Raw genomic sequence first — 27,298 nt, 5'->3', positions numbered from 1 at the left:
TCTCACTTCTGGAAAATAAAACAGGGATTAGAGGGGAAAAAAAGATGGAATTTCAGCCACTGATACTGTGTTTTTCTGCTCTTAGTCACACCAGTAAATCTAGTTCCCAGAGAGCTCAATCACATCTGGCACTGAACACGTTCCAAGGCTCACGTGCCAAACACCAGAGTGCAATCCTTCTTGCACGTGGATCTACTGAGATCCATGTACAGAGTACAACTGAGTTTATGGAAAAATTTATAGCAGCTTTAAAGTAAGTGCCTCCTTAACAAGTGCTCTGGAGTGCCATTCTCTGCTCTGGATGTGCAGTCAGAAATCTGTCAGGTGTCCGAGGCCTGGGCCCAGGGCTGGGCCGGGGATAGTCGCAGTTAGATCCAAGGTTATCCTGAGTGCTGGACACGATAAATCTGCAATAATTGAAAACCCCTCTCCTCTACAGCTTCACCCTCAAAGCAGAACCATAAGAAAATGTTGGGAATGAAGTAAACTCAGTAATCCCTGTTGTCATCCACAGCAGTGTCTTTACACCTAAGCAGTTGCTGCCACGTTGCTGACAAACTCACTTCCCATTTTAGCTTTGACTTAAAAGTAAAATATGAAAAAAATGTGAAATTTTTTTAAAAAAACATTTTGGCTGTTGTAGCAAATTCTGTACTCCTAGTCCTAATAGATGCTGGCTTGTGACTGGAGCAATTTAATCCCTGAATGTCCCCCTTAAGTTCTTTGCCTAAAGGCAAGGATTTCATTATGGTACATGCCCATGCTGAACTGTGTGTTAACCCAGCTCCTCTGCCCAACGTGTTACATAAATAAGGTAAGACTTGCAGTCTCCCAAATCCTTTATCAGGTGACAGCACAAATCCTCTGAAAATCCTTTTCTAGCTTGTGGTAATGTGTTATGTTTTATGATGAATCCACTCAGGATTTTGCCATCAGCTTTAAGGGGAAGGACAAGGTATGAATACAGAAAAAATTGGAGATTTTGTGGGGGCATTAATTAGATGGGCCTTCCATAATATTCACTGTCAAAGAGGCTCAGGGGAGGGCCAAGAGCTGCTGTCACAGTGTGCAGGTTGGAGATGGCAGCACTTCCTTCAGGGATGATGCACATCCCACCTCTGCTGCCAGGACAGGAGAGTCCAGACACTGTGCTGGGAATCTTCTGAACTCAACACAGCTGTGCCAAGCTCCTCACCTGAAGGGTTTTGTCTACACTAAAATAAAATCTGCTCTTCAGGTCTGCAGCATTGTTCTTCCAAAACCTCTTCTTTGTAAGCTTCATGTGAGGAAAAGTCATATTCATTGAGAGAAGAAACTTCCCAGTAGAAGTTCAAAATGTTTGTAAGAGCCCCATGTGATCACAACCATGTTTTCACATTCTAACCAAGACTTGGCTCAGCTTCACCTTGCTGAGTGTGATGTTTTTGTTGTTTGTTGCCTGGTGACTGGCAACACCCCAAAAATGTAGTAAATAAAGACACAGTCAGGAATCCAGAATGAGCAAAATTCACAGCTGCTTTTCTCCAGTAGTAAAAATCTTGCTACTAAAGTATCATATCCTGGTAGTTTGTTGCATTTTTGTCTTGTTTTTCCTTTGTCAGGTCTTTAATAGTTAACACCTAAGTACTCACAGCGTAGTGATAAGGGTTCAAGACAGATATAGAGAAATACAAGAAAAATATGTATGTTTGTATACACTTTAAATGAGCTCAAAAATCTCTTTATCATCCTGATATCTCCTATGTCATCCTGCTAATGTGCTGTCAAGCCATGCAGATGGGCCTCAGTACTTAAATTCTCATATCACAGGAGAATTTGATTTTAGAATGAGCAAAATCCTACAAAGACATGTAATTCCTCTGCTGTTAGAGTGGGGAGATCCAGCCAGATGTGTTTCTTCCTCAAAACTTCACCTTTTCTGGAGCCACAGGTGGAAGGGAGATTAGGAGATCAGCAGTCCTCCATCAGGGGTGTTTGTTATGCTTCTGGAAATGTTTACAGGGATGTTCACACACGACCAAGTGGAACCATTCCCTGCCTGGGTGCCAAACTGCACCTCCTTAACCAGCTTGCAAAATTAGCTGACAATAAACTCCTCATTAATTTACTGTGAGGATAACTTTCTCCCGTGCCATGGTGGTGGGAATGTTTCAGGTTCTTAGTACACACTCAAAACTGTAAATTTAAATTATCTTAAAAATTATCCATTTCCTTCCCACCTTTATACAGGCACACAAATGAAAACAGCATTAAGAAAACAGTATCAAGCAGTTCATTAATGGCTTTTGCTCTTTGCTGTGTGCTGTAATAACCAACTGATCCAGTGGCACAGAAGGAGGAACTTTTGGGACATTTTTTCCAGGGATGTCTAGAGGGGTGGAGAATTTTTTTAACTATTTTTAACAGAAATGTGATAATTTTTCATAAATATTGCATTGCACTGAAAATATTCTAGAAATAGCCTTGCATGACTATTTTTTTATTATTATTTTTCAGCTTAGGAAGGTGTTTAGGGCATAGGATGAGAGGAATTTTTTTTTGAGGTATGATCCAAAGATATTTTGGTATCCCATTTGATCTGAGAACATTTTTCTTTCTTTTTAATTGGTCACCACCACTGTCATAGTTGATTAATAAAACTAGAGCTGCAGAAACAGTAACAACTAGCACCAATAGTGCACCTCAGCACATTGCAAACTCACATTTTCTTTCCTTTTACCCATTAAATGGTTCCCTCTCTCAGATAAACCCTGCTAATCTAATGACTTGCTAGATCACACAGTGAATCAGAGGGAGAGCTGTGGAAACAAGTTTAAGGGCATGAAGCTACAAATACTCTTGACTATGAGTAACTTTACTCTTGGGAGTATTTCAGTTAACTCCAGGAGGGATTAGGTAGGGTAATAAGCTCTGAACTTCATGGAAAGTGTTCTCAGGACTGGTCCCCAAGCATATTCAATTGCAGTCTTCCCATAAAATCACATAAATCTGTAGTCAGGGACTTTTAATAAACATATTTTATACCATAAATTACTTTCTGAGGAGGATTTTTAGAGGTATAATTTTATAGCATTGACCTCCAATAGACTCATAAAATTCTATCATGTTAAATGTATATTTAATGGCTTCAAACATTTTTTATTAGTGATCCAGTGGGCCTGGAGGACTTTAGTACTGCAACAACCTATTGCATCAGTGGATATTTAGAGAGGTTTAAAAAATGCAGATTATTGACTTTATTATTGATGCAGGGGAGCCACTATATCTTATCAGGCAATTAAATGCCCTTTCATAAAGTGCTCATTGCATGGAGACTCAATTTATGGAAATGATGGAACTTAATGGCTCCACAGGAACCATTACATCCGGTCTGAAACTCTTTTTGGGATATTAATATTTATTTATACATTCATGCTTGTAGTAATGAGAAATTAAGGAATTCTGTAGTAAATTACAAATATAAGTACCTAGATATAGAGGTTGCTATATTAATTTAAGTAAATCCTAAAGAGAAATGTACTTGTATCATTTCTGCCTTTAAAGGTACATGATTAAACCAGACCAATGAAAAGAGATGGCTGTATTTTGATAGCTTTTGTAAATCCAGGATGTGCCAGGTCAAAATTTACAATTTTAATTTTCATTTCTGCACCTGATTTACGAACACTTCCCCACACTTCATCCCTCTCTACTAGGGCTGTAATTTTGCACAGATTATTCTGACATGTATTTTATAGCTAATGAAGGATTTTGGATGTATCCACATACAATATGGCATTGAACCTGGAAATTGCTCTGCTGTCTTCACTTGAGTTCCTTTATAAATTCAGTCCTAAATTCAGCCTTCCAGTGAGGTCCCTCTGGCTGGCAGCTTTTTCCCTTCCAAGCATGTGTATTATCCAGACAGGTTCCCAGAGATTTTTTTTTCAAAGACCTGGATATTCAAGGATATTTGATGTTGGACACAAAGGAGTAGAAAATATGAGAAGTACACCACAAGAATGCTAGATTTTTGCAGGGCTTTGTTTCTTTCTTGGAGTAACACATCACCCTTCTGGAAATGAAACTGCACCTGTGTTGAAAATTTCTGCATATTTAAAACCCCTGTGTTGCCTCTCTCATGTTTGAATCCACCTGAGAAGGGGTCTTTAGGTCATCTATTCTAAATTTTACTGTAGCTCCATTCAGTCTTTGCTTTCTCATCTCCTCTTACTTGGCAAAAGAAGAAAATTCAGGGAATGTCATATTGCTATGTAGTTCCTGGGGAGAGAAAATGTTTAAATTGACTATGTAGATGCAGAATTTAAATAAAAACACTTGCTGATTTTCTTAGACTTACAATCTCAAAACTGGTTTTTGCCTTTGTCTGAGATTGGCAAAATGCAAGGACAGGATTTCACCGTGCTTCCAACAGCACTTTGTCCCTATTTTCAGTAAATTTTTTCTTAAACATCCTCACATTAGTAAAGCCAGGTTTACCTATGTTACAGGTTTACCTGTACTATCAAATTGCTCTGAGTTTTTTGTAACCTTTTAGCATGTCCCAAGTCTGTTATGCCTAATGTACCTGCCATATATGTATGATGTATAAACACAGGTGCCTGTATACATCTTGGTGGATTTGGAGCCAGAAAAAACCACTAAAGAGAGACAGTGCTGCATTAGCCACCCATTTAAGGCAGTGCTTAAGATCACAGGTAAATTTAAGAAGTTTAGTTTCTATTCAAATCACAGATGAGACTAATTCTTAAACTGAAGAATCTTTTCTACTTAAAGGCTTCTCTGAGTAGGGTCCTTTATAGAATAATTAAAACAGAAATTTTTAAGAAGTCTTTTTTTCATCTTTGTCTGGCTTTCTTACTGCAGGGCCATTTATAAGATAATGCTATCAATATAGGAGGTAATTTCCCTGTTGTTGCTGTGAAGAAGCTTTACAGACTGGTACAAAATTATTTCAGTTCCTTGAAATGTTTGGTTTTGACTCTTTCATTTTCTTTTTCCTTTTTTTTTTCCCCTTTGTTTTGTTTTTTAATAGAAAATGTTCCAGTGCTATAAAATTATTTTGTAGGAAACTGTAGAAAAGTCCCTGAAGTGCTTCACTTTGAGGAGCTTTGTTCATCAAGGTGGAGGTCTTTGTAAGCCACAAGCATTCTAATTACCTGGCTTTGCTCTCTTTGAAACCAGTGGCAAAACCCTTGTAGGCTGCAGAGGCAGCAGGAGTGAAAGGAAATGGCTGTGCTTTGCTTTATTGTTCCATTTTCTGATTAACATCTTAAACTGCATTTTGATCATGCAGCTTCCACTGTCTGAGAATGCATGATGGTCTTTTGTGATCTTCTGAGAGAAAAACATCTCATCTTGATGCTCAGCCAAGGCATCTATCATTTAGCTGTCCCTCTCAGTTACTGGGTGAGAATGCAGCACAGTCCTGGCTCAGAGTGTCCCCACTCCATCTGGTGACCTGTCAGAAGAGCTTTTAGACCTCTTTCCTTTCACCACCCAGCAATGAATTTCTTTCTACACAAAATGTGTTTTTAACATTTTGTGTTGAATAAATTTAAAAGGTTAGGTTCCAAATAAGATCACTATCATTGAAAATGTTACTCTGCACCAGTTTATCCACAGTGACTAGAATTTAGCCAGAGTATCCAGAAGAGGTATTCTTAGCCTGCAGAAAGTATTGTGTCATTTAACTATCCCAGAGGTCAATGACAGAAAATAAATACATCATGTTACCTAACATTTGTTGCAATGAGAAGGATGAACAAGTGCTGAAGTCTAGTTAACTTATATCCATTTGACTATGGAACTGAGCCATTTTGGCATTTATTTCTTTTAATTTTCCTAAACAGATGGTTTTATTCCCACCATGCAATATTTTTTCCCCAACATTTGTTTTTTTCCTCATCTAGCTTTCGTTAGCTTTTGTTCTCCACATATTATTCAGGCAAGTGTGCTGCACATAATCTAGGATTCCAATTAAAGAGGAGTGGGAGCAGGGTAAATGCATGGCAGATCTGTCCTGCAGCTTCTGCCAGAGATAATGGTGGATAGGTGCAGGGGTCCACTCTCTGCTACATTCTATGACTCTGTTATGTGTAGGTATTAAACAGGACCAATATTTCTCTCTGTTTCCTTCCCCTTTCACTTCTGCCTCGTACCTGTGTCACACGACATCCATCAGTCACACAAAGGCAGTGTCACATTCTTAGTTATTGCTGCCAGAGGTGATACAGAATCAGGCCTGGCTGATGTGTAAAAAGCAGAGCCTTCTTTATGGCAGGCAAATAAAGGTCACCAACAAAAAAAAAAAAACAAAAAAAAACCCAAAAACAAACCTGTGGATTTTTAATGGAGAAAAAGCACTAATGAATAGGCATTAATTGAAAATTAGGGTATGAAAAACAGAGAAGGGTAAGATGAAATCAATTGCTATATCTATAAACCTGAGTTGACAATAAACCAACAGCAACTGCAGCAAGATGCATTGGACCAAAATAATCACAGGTAAAAAAAGTGGGAAGTTAGGTGTGAATAAATTAGTTTAACAAAGGTCTAAAACTACTAAATAATCCACAACTGAACATCAGTGGAGTAACTGCACAAAAGGATTGGAAAAACTATACAAAAAGTATTTAAGATATACGCCCTGCCTCTGGTAGGAGATATGAGCAAAAACCATGGTGGCTCTTTCCTTGGGCACAGTAGCATCTGTCCCTGTGTTAATTTTATAATTTTCTGTGAAACCTGGGAGTCCCAGTTCCCTCTTGTGCTAAGCACAGATGGTGCACACGCCAGCTCCAGGTTTAGCAGATGGACACGTGGGCATGAAAGGTGATGCAGAGGAGAAAGTTTGATCTCAGTAACCTTGCTGTCAGGTGATTTCATTTGTGAGAAATGTGGGGGGAATTTACTGAGGAACTCTGTGCTTTAATTCTCCTCTTTTGAATGATAAATTATTTTTCCTTTATACTGAAAGCCATATTCAGGAACTGTACTTCAATGTTCTCTTGCCTTAAGTTCCTGAAGAGCCCTAAATATTTTGTTGTCTCTTCCCAACAAATTAGAGACAGGCACTGGGCAACTCATGGCTGAACATGAAAGAGGATATTTAGGAAAGAGTTACAAGGTCATTTACAAAACCTGGTCTGCTGTTCTTCTGTTTTCTGACATATAAAAACTGGTTAGTATCACCCAGATAATGCACAACTTGTGCCATTTTTTCTCTAAGCACTGCTGCTTATTTAACCTGCACTGTCTGGTGCCCAAGTGTGCATGCACCAGGACACCTTGGAGGGAAGGATGCTGTGCCTTTGTGTTTGCTGCCGAGCAGACAGCGTTCATTTCCATCCAGAATTTTTCAACATGGAATTAAAATCATATTCCTGCTCTCCACTGGCATCACCAAATCCCATTAACTGTAATAACAGGACTGATTTTGCTCTTATTAGGCATTTATTAAGAGCTAAGCATCTCGATAAAGCAGAATATGCCGCAACTTGACAGCAGAAGTGAAGCATTCTGGAGAGTGCTCCTACCATCCATCCTCCTTCCCTGGTGGTGATGAATGTGCACCATGAAGAGATTAAATCATGTGCTTCACTCGAGTAAGAAAATGCTTTCTGCACTTTCTCAGTAGTCAGATTGTTGATGCTGATCAAGTGGAGGACTTGGCTGATCTTGGGATTCAGCTGATAAGAAAAGGGAAATATTTGAAACTCAGAATTGACTGCCAAGTACATCATTTTATATATTCATCTATAATGGTTAAAATATTGTGTGCTCTTAAATTTATTGCTGGTCTTTACAATAAAGAGCTGTCCCTGAATTTAAATAGTTGAATTGATTTTTTTTTTCTAAATTTCCTCAGGAACAGAGCTCTTCTATCATAGTAACTACTCCTGGCTCACAGCTGGGGCTGAGGCACAGGGATGGGACAAAGCAGTGCCATACTCAGAGCACTGTCTTTGCCCTGCTCTGAAACCTACAGATTCCAGCTCATGTATCAGGGCAGAATTAACAAACAAACAAACAAAAAATAAAAAAATCACAGATTCAAATTTCAGGTGCATGCAAGCAAATATTCTTCTAGAATAGTTAATATGGTTTTTGTCTGATCTGGAGCTATGTGAGAATTCAGGTTGAATCCTGTTTTATTAAAATCTATCTAATTATGCTGCTTGTTTTGTGAGATGAAATTTACACTCATTCCATTTCCCAGAATTCCCAAATTTCTAAATGAATCTGCAATATCATATTCTAGGTACAGCTTTTTCTCTTTCAGTAGAACCTGTCCAATTTTGTGTAATGGAGCGAGCTGGTGCATCAGAAACCAGGAATCTTAATTTCTGTCTTGGCAGCAAGGAGTCTTCATAGCTATTCAGTCTTCCCTCCTCTTTGTGCCTGTCATGCTTAGTGGAATATCTTCTACAGGAAGAATTGAGCCTGACCCTGTGTGTCTGCAGTAACTGAGATATGTAACAGCAGAATGGGTAGGGGCATGCACCAACAAAAGAGGCCTTGTGAGTTTATGTCCCTTCTGGAAAAGGAATGCTCTCAGTGACTTTTCTGGAATTTTTTGTGTGGTTTAGCAAAGAAACAAAACTAAAAAAAGTAGCCTTAAAAGCCTCACTTATTTTCAGGTAATATACTGATATAAGCATTGACTACTGCAATTATTACCTATTGTAATGCCCATTCACTTCATACACAAACTAATGTTTTCAGGTTTCTTTTACCTTTATTCTGTGTGGTATGGATCTCAAGAATGTAGAAAGTGGCTGAAAATAGAAGGGAATAAGCCTTTGATTCAGTGCAATTTGCACACGTGCTTCCATACAGAACTGTTACTTTAGCATTTTACTCTTTTAGATACTTGCTGCATTATAAAATAAAGTCTAAAACCATATGGCTGTCCTTTATGCATTGCATAGAAGGACACAGAGTAATCAATGTATGGATTAAACAACACTGTCAATTAATCTTTAAGTTTGGAATTACTTGGCAAAGGTTTTCAGTATCATTCAAGAAAGAATATGGGGCCCTGCAGTTTTCTTAAAGGAATTCTATACATTTCTAAATATGCATGCAGCAGTTTGCTAATCCATGTCCTTGCTTTGCTGTAAATACCTGAAAACTGCATTTCTGAGCTGTGTTCAGGTGACCTGGGTGTGATCAGAGAGTGCCAAAGGTCTGCAATCATTGGGGTTTGGGTAATTCAAGAGGAAGCTTGTCTCAATACATTTTAATTAGCACTGGGACACAAGTGTAGAGTGCATTGGTAAGATGATAGTGTTACACAAATTCACTGTTCTATGATGAACAGAATGTTCTGCTTTATTCTGAAATCTATTCCATAGGACAGTTGGCATGAACTTGGTTTAAAATGGCTATAAAAGCCCTGGAGGCTCTATTCTCCTTAAACCAGTGGAGCTGGGGAGGGGGAATAAAACATAATATGTCAGGAAAATAGAAGGCATCATTTGTCTCTCTTAGCAAGGAGACAAGTTGCTGAGATTTACGTTTAAGGGTGAGAAACTCCTTTCAAAACTTTTCTTTACAATACTGCAGTTTGGGAAATACGTAACAATGAAAGTGTGTTTACTTTGTGTGGAATTCATGTCATGATGAGGATAATAAGACCCTCCAAGGCAATAATTGCTTCACTGTAGGGTGCTTCTGCATCTCAAATTGCTCAGCATCTGGGTTTTAAATCATTTCTGTTCCTGGTGGGTAAAGCTGCCAGCTAAACAGGCAGGCAGACAAGTAGCATTTTTAAACTTACACAGCATTATCATGGCATGTGTGCATTTAAGGCTGAACTTATCATCATCAGGAAGTGTTATTTACACCATAGAGACAGACACCAGATAGATTCTGCATGATACAATCTTAATAAATTCTTTTCATCCATAAGGAAACCATTCAGCTTATGCTATAGATGTGGTTTGGGTATTTTAGCAGACTGTCCAGCAGGAAGGCTTTGTCTGCTGAGCTCAGAAAATGTGCAGTAAATTCCACAGCTTATCTGTGCTGTGCTGAGCAGGTGACTGCCACTAAATGCCATGCTGAAGATCATGTTATAAGCAGGAAGAGGCTAAATAATTCCTAGAGAATTATGATATTAGCATGTAAAGTAGACCTCAGCTTGGTGAGAGACCGTTCTGCCTGGAGGAACCACCAAAACTGAACCTGTGTTTCATTTTTTCTGAGGGAGGGTTAGACTCTGGTGACAAATATTCTGCCTTTGACGTGTCCTAAATGATTGCATTCAGAACATTCTTCCGATCCTGTCCTGAGGGACACTGGGTATGTCATGGTGCATATGGGGAGTAGTTGTGGTGTTTATTTTTGAAAGTCCTGACTCTGAAAAGAGCCCCCTGAGGTGGCTGTTTGGTGGTGGCTGGAAGTCCAACTTGAAACAGCTGATCTGCACCTGAACTATCTGAATTGCTGAAGTGTGGGCAGCAGTGAGACTTGCACTGCCTGTGCTCTGTCCATCTCAGGTTACACCTTAACACTTTGTGTGTTTATATCCTCAACTCCCACTTTTGGCATTTTGGGAAGGTTTTCAAACCCTGCTCTTGCCTACATCCATTGTGTCCCTGTGACAGCACAGCCTCGTGTGCTGCTGTCTCAAATGCAATGCCAATCTAACTGTACTGAAACTGTGGCTCTGGGGAGAGCCTGGAAAACCTGTGACATGCCTGACATTTCTTTTTGGCTCCAGTGGCAGCTGCTTTGTGATTTTGTTTGTTTGGGTTGGTTTTTCTTTAATCTTTTTGTTTGTGTTGTTTTGGTTTTTTGGGGGGAGGTTTTTTTGGGGTTTGTTTTTATGTTTTTTCTTCTTCTTTCACCCCCCAGGTTATTTTTAACTTGGATCAGTTACCTGATCTGATTCACCTCACAGTCACACAAAGAGTTGTACTGGCACAATAGAGGGAGCATGAAGAATTAGCAGTGACTGCACACAGCAGCTCTTGTACGGGAAGAAAAACACCTTAAAGTCCTCTCTACTGTGTCCATTTGACGTGCCCTCATTTGGTGTCTGTTACAGGAGCTTTTCTTTCTTGTTTTTGTTGTGGATTTTCCTCTCTTTGTTGCTACACAGGTTTTTCCCCCCATACAACATGCTGTTTCACCTCTGCCAGTACTCACCTGCCATCTCATTAGCTGTCTGCTGATTACTGCAGCACTTGGGAAAGGAGCAAAAGTCTCTGTGGACTTCTAAGCCACGTTAGCAGGCAACTGAAAATTAGCAGTAAGATAAACATTACCTGACCTTCAAAAGGCAAAAGGGGTAACCATTCTCTTGTTAGCCACACAAATCTGGCTCAAAGGCTTCTGACAGTCACACATGCAGAGTGATTGGGGGTACCAACTCCACCAGGGGCTTTTCCCCTCTGCCCTCAGGGAAAGAGGTTTGCCAAGGCAGCCTATGCCAGTGCTTGGTGCTTTCATGCTTTTCTGCTTTCTATAAGGTGGTGTATCAGGTAATTAGCATTACTTGATGATCTTAAAGTGTTAATTATGATTGTGGTCTGTGGTTTGGCTCTTTGCTCACAAGTTTCTTTTTTTATTTTTTCCCCTTTTTTCCATGAAAGGGGATTAAATCACTTGGAAGGTGATTCTGCTCTTTGTCATACTTTCCTTGTCAGTAGTCATTCATAACATAAACTTCTTAATGTTCCTGAAATCATCATTTTTTAATTCTTATCCTCAGTTTTGGGAAAGGGGAGAAGATAGTCGTAAGAAATTGAAATGTTTTACTTTTATGTTTGCTTGATTTCAGAAAAAGATTCACAGTTAGGTCCTGACCCTTATTGAGCCAGTAGAACCTTCAGTCATCTTTTATACCACTACAAAGTGAACATAATCCTGCCTTTCTTCTTTCATTTAAGAGTGATTCCACAATGAAGTGGAAGACGTGCATGCACCTAAACTGATGACTAAATACTCCAGTAAAACACAGACTGGCTGAAAACTTCAGCATTTCTATTGTTTTTTTGTGGCCTTCTGCTTCAGTAGTATTTGGATTCTGGGCAGGATGGAGGTTGCTTGGCAGCTGTGAGATAAGAGAAAAACAATAAATGTGCTAATGTTAATAATAATAATAATAGTATCATTTTAATGAAAATAAGAGAGAGAAATAACATCTGACAGCTGCTCACCACTCCCTGACCAATACCCAGCCCAGTCCCAAGCAGTGGTGGATGGCTTCTGGCCAACTCCCCCTTGTTTGTCCACTGGTGTTCCATGCTATGGAATATCCCTTTGGCCAGCCCCAGTCAGTTGTCCTGGCCATGCTCCCTAAAGGCTTCTTGTCCACCTGCTCACTGCCAGAGCATGGGAAACAGAAAACTCCTGGGCTGGGGTAAGCCTGGCTCAGCAATAAATTTAACATCAGTACGGTATCAGCATAATCCTCATCCTAAATTCAAAACACAGCCTGTACCAGCTACTAAGAAGAGAATTTACTTTATCCCAGCCAAAAGCAGGACACATCTGAACTGTACTTGGAACTCTGCAATTGAATAGGGTTCTTGGAAATAGCTGTAAGAGTGGGGAAAGTGCTCAGATCCTCGCTCTGTACCAGCCTAGAGCAGAGAAGCTTTTGTTTGTTTCTGGAGCATGGAGAAGCCTTTCTGTTACTTCATGTCCATTAATGTGTTCACCAGGAAACCAGAAATCAGAGCTGTAGGAGGTACTTTACTTACCCTTTGGCACAAAATGATAACTTTCAGCAAAGGGGACTTTTATTCAGCCAGATCCAGTAGATTACAGACGTGTACCTGAAGGCAGAGGAGATTAGTTCTGTTAGGTACAGACTACACAAAAGAGTGCTACAGTCTCCATCAGTTTAGGAAGTGTCTAGAGACTTACTTTATTCTGCTTTTACCCATATAGGTCTAAGGAAATTAATCAATAAGCAAGGACACAGGGTGAAAACATATGGTCTTTGATATTTAATAAATGGATTAACGGAGTCCACCGCTTAATATTCAGCCTCTGCCTTAGGAGTATAAATTAATAAGCATTAGGTTCTTTTTTAATGAGGAATTTTTCCCTTTTAAAACCTGAATGAATTACCAAAAAGAGCTCTGGCAGAATTTCAAAGACATTTTCTGACCTTCTAGTATTCTGGCCTGCATGAATTTTTAACAAGATGCTATATATCTGGAAGGCCTATTAGAATTAGTCTGCAGGAAATCTATCTGCCCTGCAGCCCCTCAACCCCTTTTTCTCTTTCTTTCTTTCTTTCTTTCTTTTTTTTTTTTTTTTGGATAAGCAGACAACTAAAGCAGAAAAAGGAAAAATATCTATAATAGCAAGGGAATGTTTAATTTATGCAAATAAAGTTTTAAAAAAGAATCCTTATTCAAGTTAATAAAACTCCACACATGGTTTTTAACTATTAATCATGGCTGGCAAAAATCCTTTATTTATAGTGCAACTTTCATTTATATTCGTTTTTGTATAGTATCAACAATCTAAAGTGTTCCAAGATCTGTTTGAAAACGCATATTTTAAAGTGCATACCATGCATAAGTTACAATTAAATTCACATGGGTATGCTTTTCTTTTTTTTCCTGGTTTCTATCCCAGAAAACCTTTAAGAACTCCTTCTGGCATCTAAGACTGTTCAGAAAATAAATGTAACAGACTAAAGCAGATGTTTTAAGTATTTGTAGATTGATTTTCAGCATAATAAAGAAAGCTTATAGCCATTACTTGCTTTTTTATTATTATTTTTTTAAAGGGTTTTCCTGTGACATTTTGAAAAGGCAGAACATTGAATTTCATAAAAGGGTTTAGTTATCTATGCAAATTTTTACTGATGATGCTTTGAATTCTAAATGCCACTTCAGAAAAACAGTGTATCTGTTACTGTAAATGGAACTGTTTCACTAGTTGATGTCACAGTATCAGCTGGTCCTGCAGACAGGGCAGTCTGTTCTTGCTGTTATTGGTGGGTTATTGGTGGGTTATTGGTGGGTTATTGGAGGGTTATTGGTGGGTTATTGGTGGGTTATTGGTGGGTTATTGGTGGGTTATTGATCTGAATTGCTGGAGCAGATCCCATGCTCCAGTAGCTCACTGCCACTCTGTGCCATGAATTAGACACTTCCTCCTGGAGATACCTGGGGGTTTCACCTTGCCCACCTGGGAGCTGCAGAATGGAAAACCCCTGGGAGCAATCTTTGCTCCCAGACATGGTTAATGTGCTCCACGATCCCCACATGGATCAGTGTGAACCAGGGGAGAAAGGACTGTTTAGGGTTTAGTAAACAGATTAATAGAAAGTGTTTCCCTTTATCTTGTTAATAATAGCAGGAACCACTAATAGGATTTCCATGTCGCTATTTCTTTTATTCCACTAGTTTCAGGGGAAAGTTCCTGTCTGAGTTAATCCTTTTGTGCAAAATACCTCCTCAGGATAAACCCACAGGAACTGTTGCAGTCGGTGGAATTGCACATCAGTTGGACCTGAGCCACGGAGAGCCACTGAACATAAAACTGGGAAATTCAGAGGCTGCTTCACACATTCAAATGCTAACTGATCCCTTGGGTCTGGAGTTCACTGACATTCCCTGCCCTGGCTCTTGATTAGGGCCACACAAGAGTAGAAAATGATGCTGAAACACATGGCTTAATAAAAGCTGGTTAATTATTTGCTCATATTGCTTTGTCAGGACAGCTTAGCCCAGGAACACTGTGGTTGATTTTCAACAAGGAAGCATTGAGCTGACACAGTATTGTCTTCCTTTGATAGGACAGGGGGTAATGGTTTAAACTGAAGGTGAGTCCATTTAGGTTAAAGACAAGAAAGATTTTTTTTTTACAATGAGGGTGGTGAAACAATGCCACAGATTGCCCAGAGAGGTGGTAGATGTCCCATTCCTGGGAATGTTCAAGGTCAGATCTGAGATGCCCCTGCTCATTTCAGGGAGGGTTGGATTAGACAGCCTTTAGAAGGTCCCTTCCAGCTTGAACTGTTCTATCATTCCAGTCTTTCTTTGCAGGGAGAGGAAGTTTTAAGGATGTGTTGATTTAATTGCTGAGAATAAGGCCTGCAACAGCTGTGCCTGTACTTGCCTGCCCATGTCAGACATTTGCAAGGACACAAAGCAAAGCTGGATGTATCAGTGTTATCAGAGAGCAGTCAGGGACTGTATCCCTGCTGTACCTCTCAGACTTTGGCTCTCTGTCTTTTTCTCATGTCCAGTTCTGCACGTGCAGCAGGCAGCCTTTCTGAGCTCCAGACAGGCAGCCTGGCAGCTCCTTCCCAATTCCCTGCTGGAGGGATGGCAGTGAAGTGGGATGTCACCCTCTGCAAAACACTTTCCACTAGAGTGACAGGTGATTCCTGGTATGCAAAGGTGACTCTCGTGGGGGACATGTAAGTTTTATTTTGGTTGGGACCTCATGGATGCAAAAGGAGAAAGGCAACTGGACTGAGAGGTGAGAGCTGTGCAATAACAGGGTAGGGAAACCAGAAGGGATAAGAGCAAAGTCTCGGGCAGGTAGGTGGCAGGAGCCCCAAGGGTGAGTGGTAATGCAAAGGGAAGATCTCTGTCTTAGTCTTCTTTAGCTAAACCTGTGGTTTTGTTTGTTAAAAACGTATCACTTGCTGGTTCTTTGCTAAGGCTCAATGTAAAGTAAGCTGGAGAACACTAATGGCACCGAAGTGCTTTGGCACAGGCTCCACATTCAACACCTAAAGGGTCCATCAAGTTGAATAATGCTTGTACCCCAGTGTTTGTTGTGCAGGGCTGTTGTACAGCCTAACACTGCCCAGAGAGATTGGCCAGAAAACCTTTGCAGAACTCATGCCAGGACTGGGATATGCTGTGGTCTGGAGGGGTCGTGTGCTCAGTGGCAGAGAAACAAGGGAACAGAGTTTGGACATCAAGCTCCTCAAAACAGCACACCTTGGAGTGATGTTGTGCAATCACAGTGAACAGTCAGTTCTGGTAATAAAGGTTCCCACAGGCCAAAGTTTTTTGGCTTTTTTATTTCATTTTCACATGTCCTTATGCTTCAGGAGTTAAAGGATGAGTGTGATGAGGAGATGAACAGGCTAACAGTAGAACTGAAGGCAGAATCTCGATGTCCTGGTTTCATCCCAGTGAAGTCTGTTAGGGAAAATAATGATGAGATTTTGAAAGACACCTGGAGATGTTAATCACCCAAATGCCATCAACAGTGCTTGAAAATTACTTCTACATGCCTCAATTTGAATAAAGGGATTGTCAATATCTACTCAATTAAGCTGGGTCTCCCTGGCAGTGCTATTGACCACAAGGGAGGCAAGTGTGCTACATAGATGATAAACGGTGGAATAATTAACAAACTGTTGTTCTTCAGGCAAACTATTATATTTCCCCAGAGAGAAAGTATGGGACCTTTTGTTATGGAAGTGCTTTCTGAGCATGGCATCAGTGGGTTAGAAATTAGAAAAAGGAATACTTCTGTGGACCATCATGCTTATAAACTGTGCCTTACATCTGCAAGCTGTATAGGACTACATTTTCAAATTATATTTTTTTCCTGAATAAGCCACTGTACTTTCAAGGACTAATTTGCATTTAATGATTTAAATGAACAGGTATCTGCTCAGATGGGAGAGCATATACCAAAAGGAACTGGGCAGTGGGTGGCACTAACATTTGTATAGTGACCAACAATTTCTCAGAGGAAGCCAAGTCTATAGCTAAGCAGAAACAAAATTTAAATCATGTTTTCAGCTGGCTAGTGCAGCTGCTATCTTTGAGTTTGCCTCTGCCTTTGTCCACTCTGCTGATTTCTTAGCGTTTCTTTATATGGCATGACCTCAGATTTTTGCCATGTGACAAGAGAGCCTAAATGGTTTTAAATAGTTTCTTGTAACTATTTGGTGTCACGTTTGAAAGAGTAAATAAGGCCAGGTGGAACAAAGAAAGCTGCCTTGCATCTCTTGTCTCAGCTGTTCTTTCTGCAGGGCAGTGGGAAGGAGCTTTTCCCAGGAGCAGCTTGCCATGCCCTGGGAAGTCCAAGGTTGAGCAGCTTGGGCAGGGCATAAGGTGGACAGCAGCACCCACCAGGGACTGGAGCTTCCAGGGAAAGGGAGACTTCACTTCAGGTGAGACTGAGGGCAGGAAAAGGAGTCAGTGCTGTGTTGCAGAGAGAGGAGGAGGTTTGTTTTACCATAATTTGACTTGTCAGGGGTCTGAATCTCCCACACTGAGAGCTGTCCTCTTGGGAGAGGAAGGTGTAGCCTCAGCTGCTTGTTTTGGGGGGTCACAGAACAGTGCCTCAGAGCCACCAGGGGAAGGTCTGTCAGGTGTTCTGGGGAGTGCTCAGTGCCTTAACACCACCTCCTCCGTGCTTCAAGTTATAGTTTCACCATCTGTGGTGAAAGGCTGACTGTCACATCAACTCCCAGTGCTTTCTTACACACCTCAGCAGTTTGATACTGGCAGAATCAAACTGGCACAGTCTAATCTTGTCCAGAACAGTGAGCTGATGGCCACTTGGGTCACTGCTGCTCTCAGAAATTCTCCAGACACTGAATTTCTAGAGTTTATCTGGACTGCCAGATGAGTGCAGCTATCAATTGATTTAGATTTCTGGAGTGGGAAAATGAAATATTTCTGGAGGGCACATCAATGAGTATATATTAGATGAATAAATAGTGATCACAAGAAATGTTTAGCTTTTAAATGCAGGCATTGAGTCCAAATGTTTTGTTCAGCCCTCCTGTTTTCCAGTTTGTTCTGAAATGCTGCAGGAGAACAGTGCAGAAAGGTTCTGCCTCCTGAACACAACAGAAGGGTCCAGTAGGTTTTGTACAATGAAGAGCTCACAGAAATGCCTTCAAACACCTGTAATTACCAAAAAAAGCACTTATAGCACAAAGACTTGGATGTGTGTTCATGCAAATCATCCAAGGGAATACAAGACACATTTCTGTGTGTCCTAGTTTATTTCTGTGGCACATCCTGGGCATGGAATCTGGAGAAGTTTAAGGAAAGATTGGTACCATGGTCTGGTTGACAAGGTGGTGTTTGGTCATAGCTGGACTCAAAGACCTCAGAGGTCCTTTCCAACCTCATGGATTCTGTCATCTCTGTTCATTTATTGCTGCCTGGTGTTTCTCTGATGGGTTTTGGCTGATTCATCTGCCCACACAATCCTAAGCATCCGTAATGGAGTCATCTTGGTGGAAAAGAGAAAATGCCTATTTTAACATTTACTGAAACATAATATTTGGGGAAAGGGTTAATTTTGTCTGGTAGGATGACTCTTATATCTGAGGATGCAATGTGTTTTATAGATTTAAAATTAGAGATGTATTATATGAGTGGTACAGGAAATTAGGTATACATGAAGAGAGTTGGTTGCCCTGTATAAATAAGGTTGCATTAACTATGCATGAAAAACCAAAACCAATTAGCAGTAATTGGATATCTGTGTTCTTCGTGTATGTAGTAAGAAGAAACAGCAATTTTGTGGTAGGAGAGAGACTGGGAATGACAAACTTCCTACTAATTGTGACTCAATATGTGTCAAGTCTGAAGCCATTGTGTGTCCCTCAGACAAAGCAAGTCACCATCCTCCCTGCCTTTTTCCATCTCTCCATCTACGGGGTAATTGAGTACTGTGATTTTTTGGTTTTTTGTTTTTTTTTTCTCTCTCCACAAATAATGATTTGAATTTCAAAAGGTTTGGCTTTGAAACTGCTATCTACCCTCTTTGTTTTTGCTTTCCAATATGTTCCATGATTTTGCTGGCAGGGAAATTCATAAGCAGCAAGTTTTAACTAATTAGGGAATATTAATAGAGGATGAATTTCAAATTCATATATATGGCATTTCACACTATCTATTCTAAGTCATATGCTCTCCTCTCATGAACTAATAATGTACTTTGTAATTTATGAGGTATGTCAAATGGGCTGCTTCACAGATTTTAAATATGAGCTCATAAATTGTGAATAATCATATTCACAAATATTATTTCTAGAAATTAATTAAAATGAATAATAGATCTGTATACTAATTGTTGACCTCTGGTGGCAAAGACTATGTGTATGGAAGAGGAAACCATTTTTCTCAATGATTTTCTGCACAATTGCTCTAATAGACAATTTGACTACAGACTGGAATATCAAGGCTTAAATTATGTATTGAATATCAAGCACTGGGAAGGTAGGAAACTACATTGTTTGTTGTGCACTGTGGTGACAAGCATCCCACTTCTATAAATTTAGTTCCAGCAGTCAAATGCATTGAAGAAACACCAAATTTTCCATGGAAACATAACTACTTTCTGGAGCACAGTACCACAACAGCTCCATGCTGCTTAAACAAATGCAGAAATTCACATATAAATGACTGCACATGTTCTTTCATCAAAGTAAATTGAGATATGGTTGTGTAAATCCTTGAGATTTTTGAAAATTCTGGGCTAGACCAGAAAAACGCCCTAAGATTAAAAGCATATTTGTATATATTTTCAATCTGCAAACTTAGATATAATTTAAAGATTGGTCTTATATATCAGAAAACAACTTTCTTCAGGAAATTGGTTTGCTGCTTTACTAAAATAGTTTAGGCTGCCTTGCCAGGAGGAGCCCTGTTTTTCTGTTGTGTGCAAGGAGTGCCATTTGCATCAAGAGAAGCTATTCCTTTGGCTAAGAATTACCTCTGTGATATGAATCAATGGAGCAGGGCTTTATAACTTTGTTTCTATCAGGCACATGATGTGATTGAAAAATGGAGTGAGACTCTTGTTGCCCAAGAGAGGTTAATGTGTGGGAAACAGAAGGCATGTTAGCAGGTTCTTGGAGTTAACTTCAGTCTGTCCGTGCGTTGTTTCCCTTATCTCTAAACAGAGGGAAAATAGATATTGTGCTGTTTCAAAGGAGTGGGAGCAACAGCTCTGAATTTGTGAGTTGTTTGGAGATGCTTTGGTGACTGGAGCTTGAAAATACAAAGTTCTGCAGAGTTTGTTTCTTCTTCCCTCCCTGCCAGGGAAGTGACTGGGGAAGTTGTCCAAGCTTGGGTCTGCTCCTCTGTAAATTTCAATATTTCTCTTCCTTTGAGCTATCTTTGATAGGTTTTTCCTCACTCACTGTTCATTTTCTGACTCTAAAATATGTCTAGGCAGGGGATTTTTGCACTCTGTGTGGTCTGTAAGCTTCACCTATGCTTGAACATCTTTCCTGATGAATTCTATTTCGTTCAGCGTAAATCCACCCCTAATTACTCTTGTGTCAGTGGTGGTTTTCCACTGGATTAAGAATGTGTGTGAGTTTCCCTAACAACTTGCAGTGCAGGTTTCAGGAGACAGCAGTGGTTGATATAATCCCCAGAAAGGGATGAAAAAGGGCAGGAAGGGAACAAAGGGTTCCTGTGTGTCTCCTGTCACTCAGGCCTTGCTCCAGCTGCAGCCGCTCTGCAAAATGGTGAACAGGAAGATTAAAGCATCTAAAGCACTTCCATGAAACAGAACCAGATCCTGAATTGAGCAGGAGGATTTTTTTTTTGCGTGGGGAAAGTGTGGTTGTAAGGAGAAAAAGCTGGAATCTGAAGGAATGCCACAGACCTGGTTACAGAGTACCAAAGAGACAAAAAATATTAACCTGCACTGGTGTTTCAGTCTCTCTGTGCTGTTAGGAGAATTCATTGTTCCCCTGGAACTGAAAGAAGCTCTTAACACTCCCAATTGAGTTGAACCAGTCTCTAATAATATTTATCGATCACAGATTTCCTTGATAGTGGCCATTAACATCTTCCAGTAATAGCAAAAAATTTCTGGTATTTTTCAGAATTAACCAGAGGATGCACATTTGCTTGTCTATTATTATGGATATATGGATTGGCTACCCAGCTATTTGGCTTTGGGTTTTTTTTAAAGCTTGCTTAGGTCAGCTGGTAAGTGTATTCTGTTAATTTTAGAAAATTAACATCTAGCTCAATATTTTTTTCCTTTATTTGGTTGCAAAACAAGCAGGGATTTTTGCTTGTGTATTTTGTCTTTTGTCTTTCTTTTCCTTTTCTTTTTAACAGAAAAGCCCTGGGGACCCAAGGAAAAAATAAATCATATAATTTTTCTAGTACTGCATAGTTTTATTATGTTTATAATTTGTTAGTCATTCTGTTGTTTAGAAGAAGTAGCTGTTGTTTCAGGATTACACAAAATCTATTGGGGATAGAGAAATGAGATATTTACAGAAGCAGACATCTTTCTTTGGTTTCTTCACTGGATTAAAGAAAAAAAAACGGTGGCATGAACAGGAAAATGAAAAGAAGTGCTCATTTTTTCTTGAGATAATATGTTAACACTATTCTGTTATGTGTATTTATCTCCAATCTTTATGACTCAAAAGATTTGAATATAATAAAACTCTGGTACAGCAAAACCAAGAGGTAATAAAAAAAAAAAAAACCCATTGTTCTAATTTAATGTATTTGACAAATTACCTTAAAGACAAAAAAATTGCTTCTTTTATTGTTTTTCTTTCCCCATACAGAAAGAGCCCATAACCTTATCAGATTGCAATTTCTTAGCTTTGAATACTTTTCTCATGATTAAAATAGCCTGTTTATCACTTGGGATTTAGGTTCAGAATACAATTCAACCTGGTTTCTGTTACACCAGGGCTAAACAGGGACAAAAACTTTATTTTTCAGGACTTTCTAACTGAATTCAAATGAGGCTTCACCTAATGTCCTGCCCAATTCTCCTGGTGCACTTTTGGGATTTTACTGCTTTGGTGTAGGTTGTTCTGCAGTATTTTAATTGGAAAATATCAGTGAAAACATTAGTCCTCTCATAGCTACGAAGAGTTTATTCACTCCTTAAAAAATGATTCCTCAAGGTTAAGTTTAAAGAAATTAATGTGGGCAAACTAAAAGAAAAAAAAAGTAAAACCCCACAACAGTAATTAAAACTGTTTTTAGTGATGTTTTTATGTGAAACATCCATTATCTGCAAAGAATCTGCACAAAATCTGTTCTTGTCCTCCATTTTTAGTTTGATTTTAAAAAAACCAAACCAACAAACAAAAAATAAGTCAACTTTTGAAACACACAAGCTTACAAATTATTTTTTAAATTGTTCCATTAAATTAAAAAAAAAAACCACTTGGGATAGAAAGGGACACACATTGGTGGCAATAAAAACCGCAGGGCTTGCATAGAACTGTGACAATGACACCAGTGTAAAAAGTGCAGTCACCACTAAAATGGCTGAACTTGGGTGACTGCATTTTGCTCACAGAGGAATAAAAAACAGCTGGCAAAATTTCAGTATCCTGGATAGGCTTGTGCATTCTGACCTGAGTTTGCAACAAAGGCTGGCCTATATTAAATCTGATATATCAGATGCCTCAATGAATTTAGAAAACAGGTTTCTAACCTAAATAGAGATGCAAGAGCATCCAAAAATGTCCCTATTGAACGAACTGTCGAACTGAAAAATCAAGACCAGATGAAGTCAATCAGCAGGCTAGCTTTTTAATTAAAAAGCTTTCTTTAGTGGTTTCATATGTATCTTGTTAATTTGTCCAGTTTTGATGTTTTTCTCCTGTCTGCTGGCTATTAGGCTGCACAAATTGAAAGACTTTTCTTCCTCTGCAGGTCACATGCAGGGTAGTGGTCAAAATACATCTTTTGACTTGCCCACTCTCTTGGGATGTTCAAAGTAGTTATTCATACCAAGGTAATTGGCAGAACCATATTTCTGCACAGCCCTTAGATTTGTGCATGGCTTATCAATAAAAAGTAACTGGGGGAAAAGAAAAATCATTCAAAATAACTACTTTAAACCAGAATAAAGTATCAGTTGTCTAAAACAGACATCTTCCTAGTGTGACCTGGGAAAAAATCACAATAATAATGAAAACCTCTGAAAATAGCTCTTATCTGAGTTGTTTAGACACAGGAGCACTCATGACATTGTTCACAGAGGATTTTGTGTGACCACAGTCACTTCACATCTTAATACAATAGTTCTTGATCCTCTGTTTCTCCTAAAGTGTGTGACAGTCTACCTTGCAGTGCACTTGCTAGAAAGGAGGAAAGAAAAAGATAAACCAGGCACACCAGTGGATGCTTCCCATCTTTCTGGTATGGTTATAGCTCAACCTGTGACTCCAGAAGAAAGAAGATGAGAAGAGCAGTGTAGATGAGGAGTACTGCAATGTGCAATCATTTGACTCCATGTTTTTGTTCCCCCAGGTTACCAAACCTCTCTTGAAGAGTTAGATTTGAAGAAAATTGAAAGAACTATCATTTCTTTGTGCTACCCTGTTGCCCGTTGGATGACTTCTTAGTTTGGTTAAGTTCCTGAAAGCTAAAAGTCACTTAGACAGACAATTCCTGTCAAGGACATGCTTAATCAGCTGCACTCAGGTAGGAGGTAACAGCAGCTCTCTCCTGGGCTTTGTAGTAAGTCTTCGTGTAGATAAGCAACACAGTGCACTGGCAGCTTAAAAGTGTCTCTTGTGTTTGAAGCAAACTCCATGGACTCTAAGCTGTGTTCAGAGTTACTTTGATAAATGCATATCTTAAATTTTCTCAGCCAGAGAAAAGTTTTTAAAACTGGTAGACCACCTTCCCCCAGCCAGCGAAAGTTTCGTGTCATTTGCCTCTTCTATTTCCATTTTTTTCCACATCCAAGCTAAAAGAATAAAGCCTATTATACTTCAAGAAATGTATTTTGATTCCTTTTATGTTGTCTTCTTTAAATATGATGTTCCATGACAGTATTATTGTAAATCTGAGAGTGATTCTCTTCCCTTTGAAGCTCAGACCTATTCTTCATTTTAATGTGTCTACCAGCTTCATGTGGCCCGCTCTGCAAGGTTCCTGTGAAGATGCAGTGCATCTGCTTTTCTGAACTCTGTCATCTCCTTCTCAAATGCAGAGCTGAATACTTCCTGTTCTTGGACTCTTTAGAGTTCAGTTCACAAATTTGTGCTATTTTGTTCCCTCTTTTTTGTTTTTTTAATATTTTTCTATGCTATGGGTGTCTAGAATTCCATAGTTATAACAAGAGTTAGAGAGTAAGTTTCTCATGCAAATAATGGCCTTTTCAGTGATAAGTGGTTCAATTGCCAGGGTAAAAATAGACACTTCCTCATACCTTTGTGCCATGCCGTTTATTATTCTATATTAGCATCTGTGAAGTGCCATTTATTGCTCTTCATGTTGTGCGTGTGGCTCAGGAGCACAATGAGCCCCCTCAGGCTGACAGGCCTCGCTGAAAAGCCAAGGTTTGGTGCAATATCCCTGAAAAATCAGTGGATTTACAGAACAACACAGCACACTAACTTTTACTGCCTGTCCCCAAAACATAATATTAAATTATTTGTTAAAAAGGATGTTAGGGGCACGGTCGTCGGAAGAATCCAGCTTGTGCCCATCCGAATTAGCATATAGATGAGCTGGAGTCTCAGATGAAGCACAGCCTAGATGACTTTCCTAGCACTGTGCTGCTTTGTACATTATCTCTGTCAAAATACAGCTTTGTGAATGCAGCCTGACACACACACACACATTTTTGGAGATGCTGCATAGGCAGCAAGACACAAGGGACAGCACTTGCCTCTGCTCCCGAGCTTCCTGTGCCTTACCTGGTACATGTGTATGCAGCCCTGCACCATGCAAAATGCTTTCCCAGCAAGACAAATCTGTAAGCCTAAGTTCTTGCTGTTGTCCCCTGGAACAGCAATTAACCATTCCTAGCATAGGAACTGTTAAGTGCGAAATAATTTTGAAAACTTTGGTAGAATTGCAAGTGTCCTCAGTCACACAACTTCCACATATTCAGCTAGTACATTATTTGGTATACCAGTGATCTAGGGCCTGAGTATGACATGGAAAATACTGGATTAAACCCCTTCCAGTTAAATATAAAAGAAACCTAAAGACTTATTTATGAAAACAGGAAAAAACAGTTTGAAGAATAAAAATAAATAAAATATTTTGGAATTAGGCCTCGCATTATTGGCAGAGCCTAGGAATGGGGTTGTCAGGCAAGACAACAACAACAATTGTCCTTTGGAGAGCTTAAGCCTGAACTGTACCTGGCAAAGCATGTAAATAATGACATATGGCCCCTTTGCTTTGCTGCAAGTTGCTGCCAGCCTTGATTGTGCATTTTGAGGAGTAGAGATGTGTGTACACCTCTGTGAATTTTTGTCTTAACACTAACACCAGTGGGGCAATGATGGCTCTTCAGTGCAAATAGCATCCATAGAAATAATTCCTTCTCTGAGGAAGCATTTGTTTCCCAATTTATTTTGTAGCTGCAAAGAACAGAACATTCTGCACTCCAGTGGGATCATTATTCATTGGAAATTGAATATAGGAAAGAGGCTTTTGCAGATAGGCTTTCTCTTACCTGGCTGTTGCATGTTCTCTTACAGACCAGGTATAAGCAAAAATTCCTCCCCACATGGAATATTGAAGCCTAGGTGCTACCCAGAAAGGAGATACAAGGAGAGGAGTAATTATTTTTCTGAGCACATTTGGACAGAAGAAAGCTTTTATTACTAGCTTCACATCGTCACAATAAGAGTTTAAAGAGAATTATTAAGTCACTGATGGCAGTGTAATGAATTATTAATACAATCAGTTTATAAAAATGAATGTTTGCTTATATTTGAAGTTGTCCTCTTCAAGAATGTGGGTAAATAAGAAAATATCTGTGTTGATTCAAGACTAAACCTGAGGGATCTGCCAAGGTCTTAGTGGAGACCACTAGGATTGTTTGCAAGAGTCTTACTGAAGTCAGAACTTCGACTGTGTTGGTAGAGGAAAATCTATTTTAATGCAATTATTTTACTTTGTTTACACCAGGGAGGTAAATTTAACTTTGGAACCATCACTTGCATCCTTGGAATATATATTTTCAGGTAAAGAAAAACTAGTGCTTTCTACCTTTCTCTTAAAAGTTACAAACAAAAGAACAAGGAATGGAAAAAGCCAGTTGGTGGTTTTTTTTAATTTTTTAAAAAATATTTATTTATCACACCTTTCACCAAGGATTTAAAATGTGGCTGTGAATGGATTCAAAATGTGGCTGTGAATGGATTCATGTCAATGAAGCTGCATTTTGCTACAACATATTTCCCCACAGAGAGTACAGTTGTCTCAAAAAAATGACAGTGCCTCATAACAGTTGTAGCAGCATAACATTCAAAATATAATGAAGAGCCTATGGCTTTTCTTATATCATACTGCAAGGCTTGTAAGGAGCAAAGTAGCAGGGAGGTTCTCAAGAAAGATTGTTTGAGACTCCTTATTGCTAATCACATTTCAACTGAGCAGGACTTGTCTCCTTCCTGGCAGATATTTGAACATCTGCCCTAGAAAAGTGGGATATTTGGGTGGGAATTACCACTGGGGAAGAGTTACCACTTGATAGAGGCTCACATCAAGGTTTCTAAATCACTGAGACTGTTGGTGGAATGAGAACAATGGACATTGTTTTGTTTTTTGGAATACTCCTTTTGCTCAGACTGTGATCCTTGAAGGTGTTTAAGTGACTAACAAGTAGGTCAGAGCAATATATTTCACTGGCTTGTAAACTTACTTTGGCATGGTGAGGTGCAAGTAAAAGTAGAATGAAGGTGAGAAAACAGGTGCTGCCCATACAAATGTGGACAAAGAACAAACCTGCCTTTTATGTCTCTCTGAAAAGATAAAAGCTTGAAAGAATTTGAGTTATTGTTATTTTCAGCTATTTTCCTTTTTTTTTTTTTTTCCCAGTAGCACATAGCTGAATTCTGTGTATGTAGAAAATATGTCACTGATTAGGCAAGTGCTCTTAAAAATATTGGGTGGTGTGTGGACAAAAATAGGAGAAATCAGCAGAAATTTGTTTGGATTGTATTGAGGGTGGGTGAGTGAGGGGCTGCTCTGACCAGTGCCCCAGACATCCACTCCACTGACATGTTTTCTCTGAATTTTATCAGGAAGCTTTTTGTGCACTTTTCCATATATAGTTTGCCCTGTAGATATGAGAAGGTATTTGTTCCACAAGAAACAATAGCAACCAGAAGTGGAAATTACTGCCAGCTCATCAGATGCAATCGAATAATAATGAAAGCTAATGCTAGACAACATTCAAGGTTATTTTTAAATCTTTGTAAAGGTCAATGTATTCAATGGTATTCAATTCCAACTGCTGAAAGAGTTGCTGTGTTTAAATATGATGCCCTTGTTGTTTAGGAAATAAAAGCTCCTTACTAGGAAGGGTAAACAGGACAAAGCCCTATCTGTGTTTTCTTGTGGCATAATTTAGG

This window comes from Parus major, chromosome 9 (genome assembly GCF_001522545.3).
Source record: "Parus major isolate Abel chromosome 9, Parus_major1.1, whole genome shotgun sequence".
NCBI lineage: Eukaryota > Metazoa > Chordata > Aves > Passeriformes > Paridae > Parus > Parus major.
Note: the sequence above shows the minus strand (reverse complement) of the source record.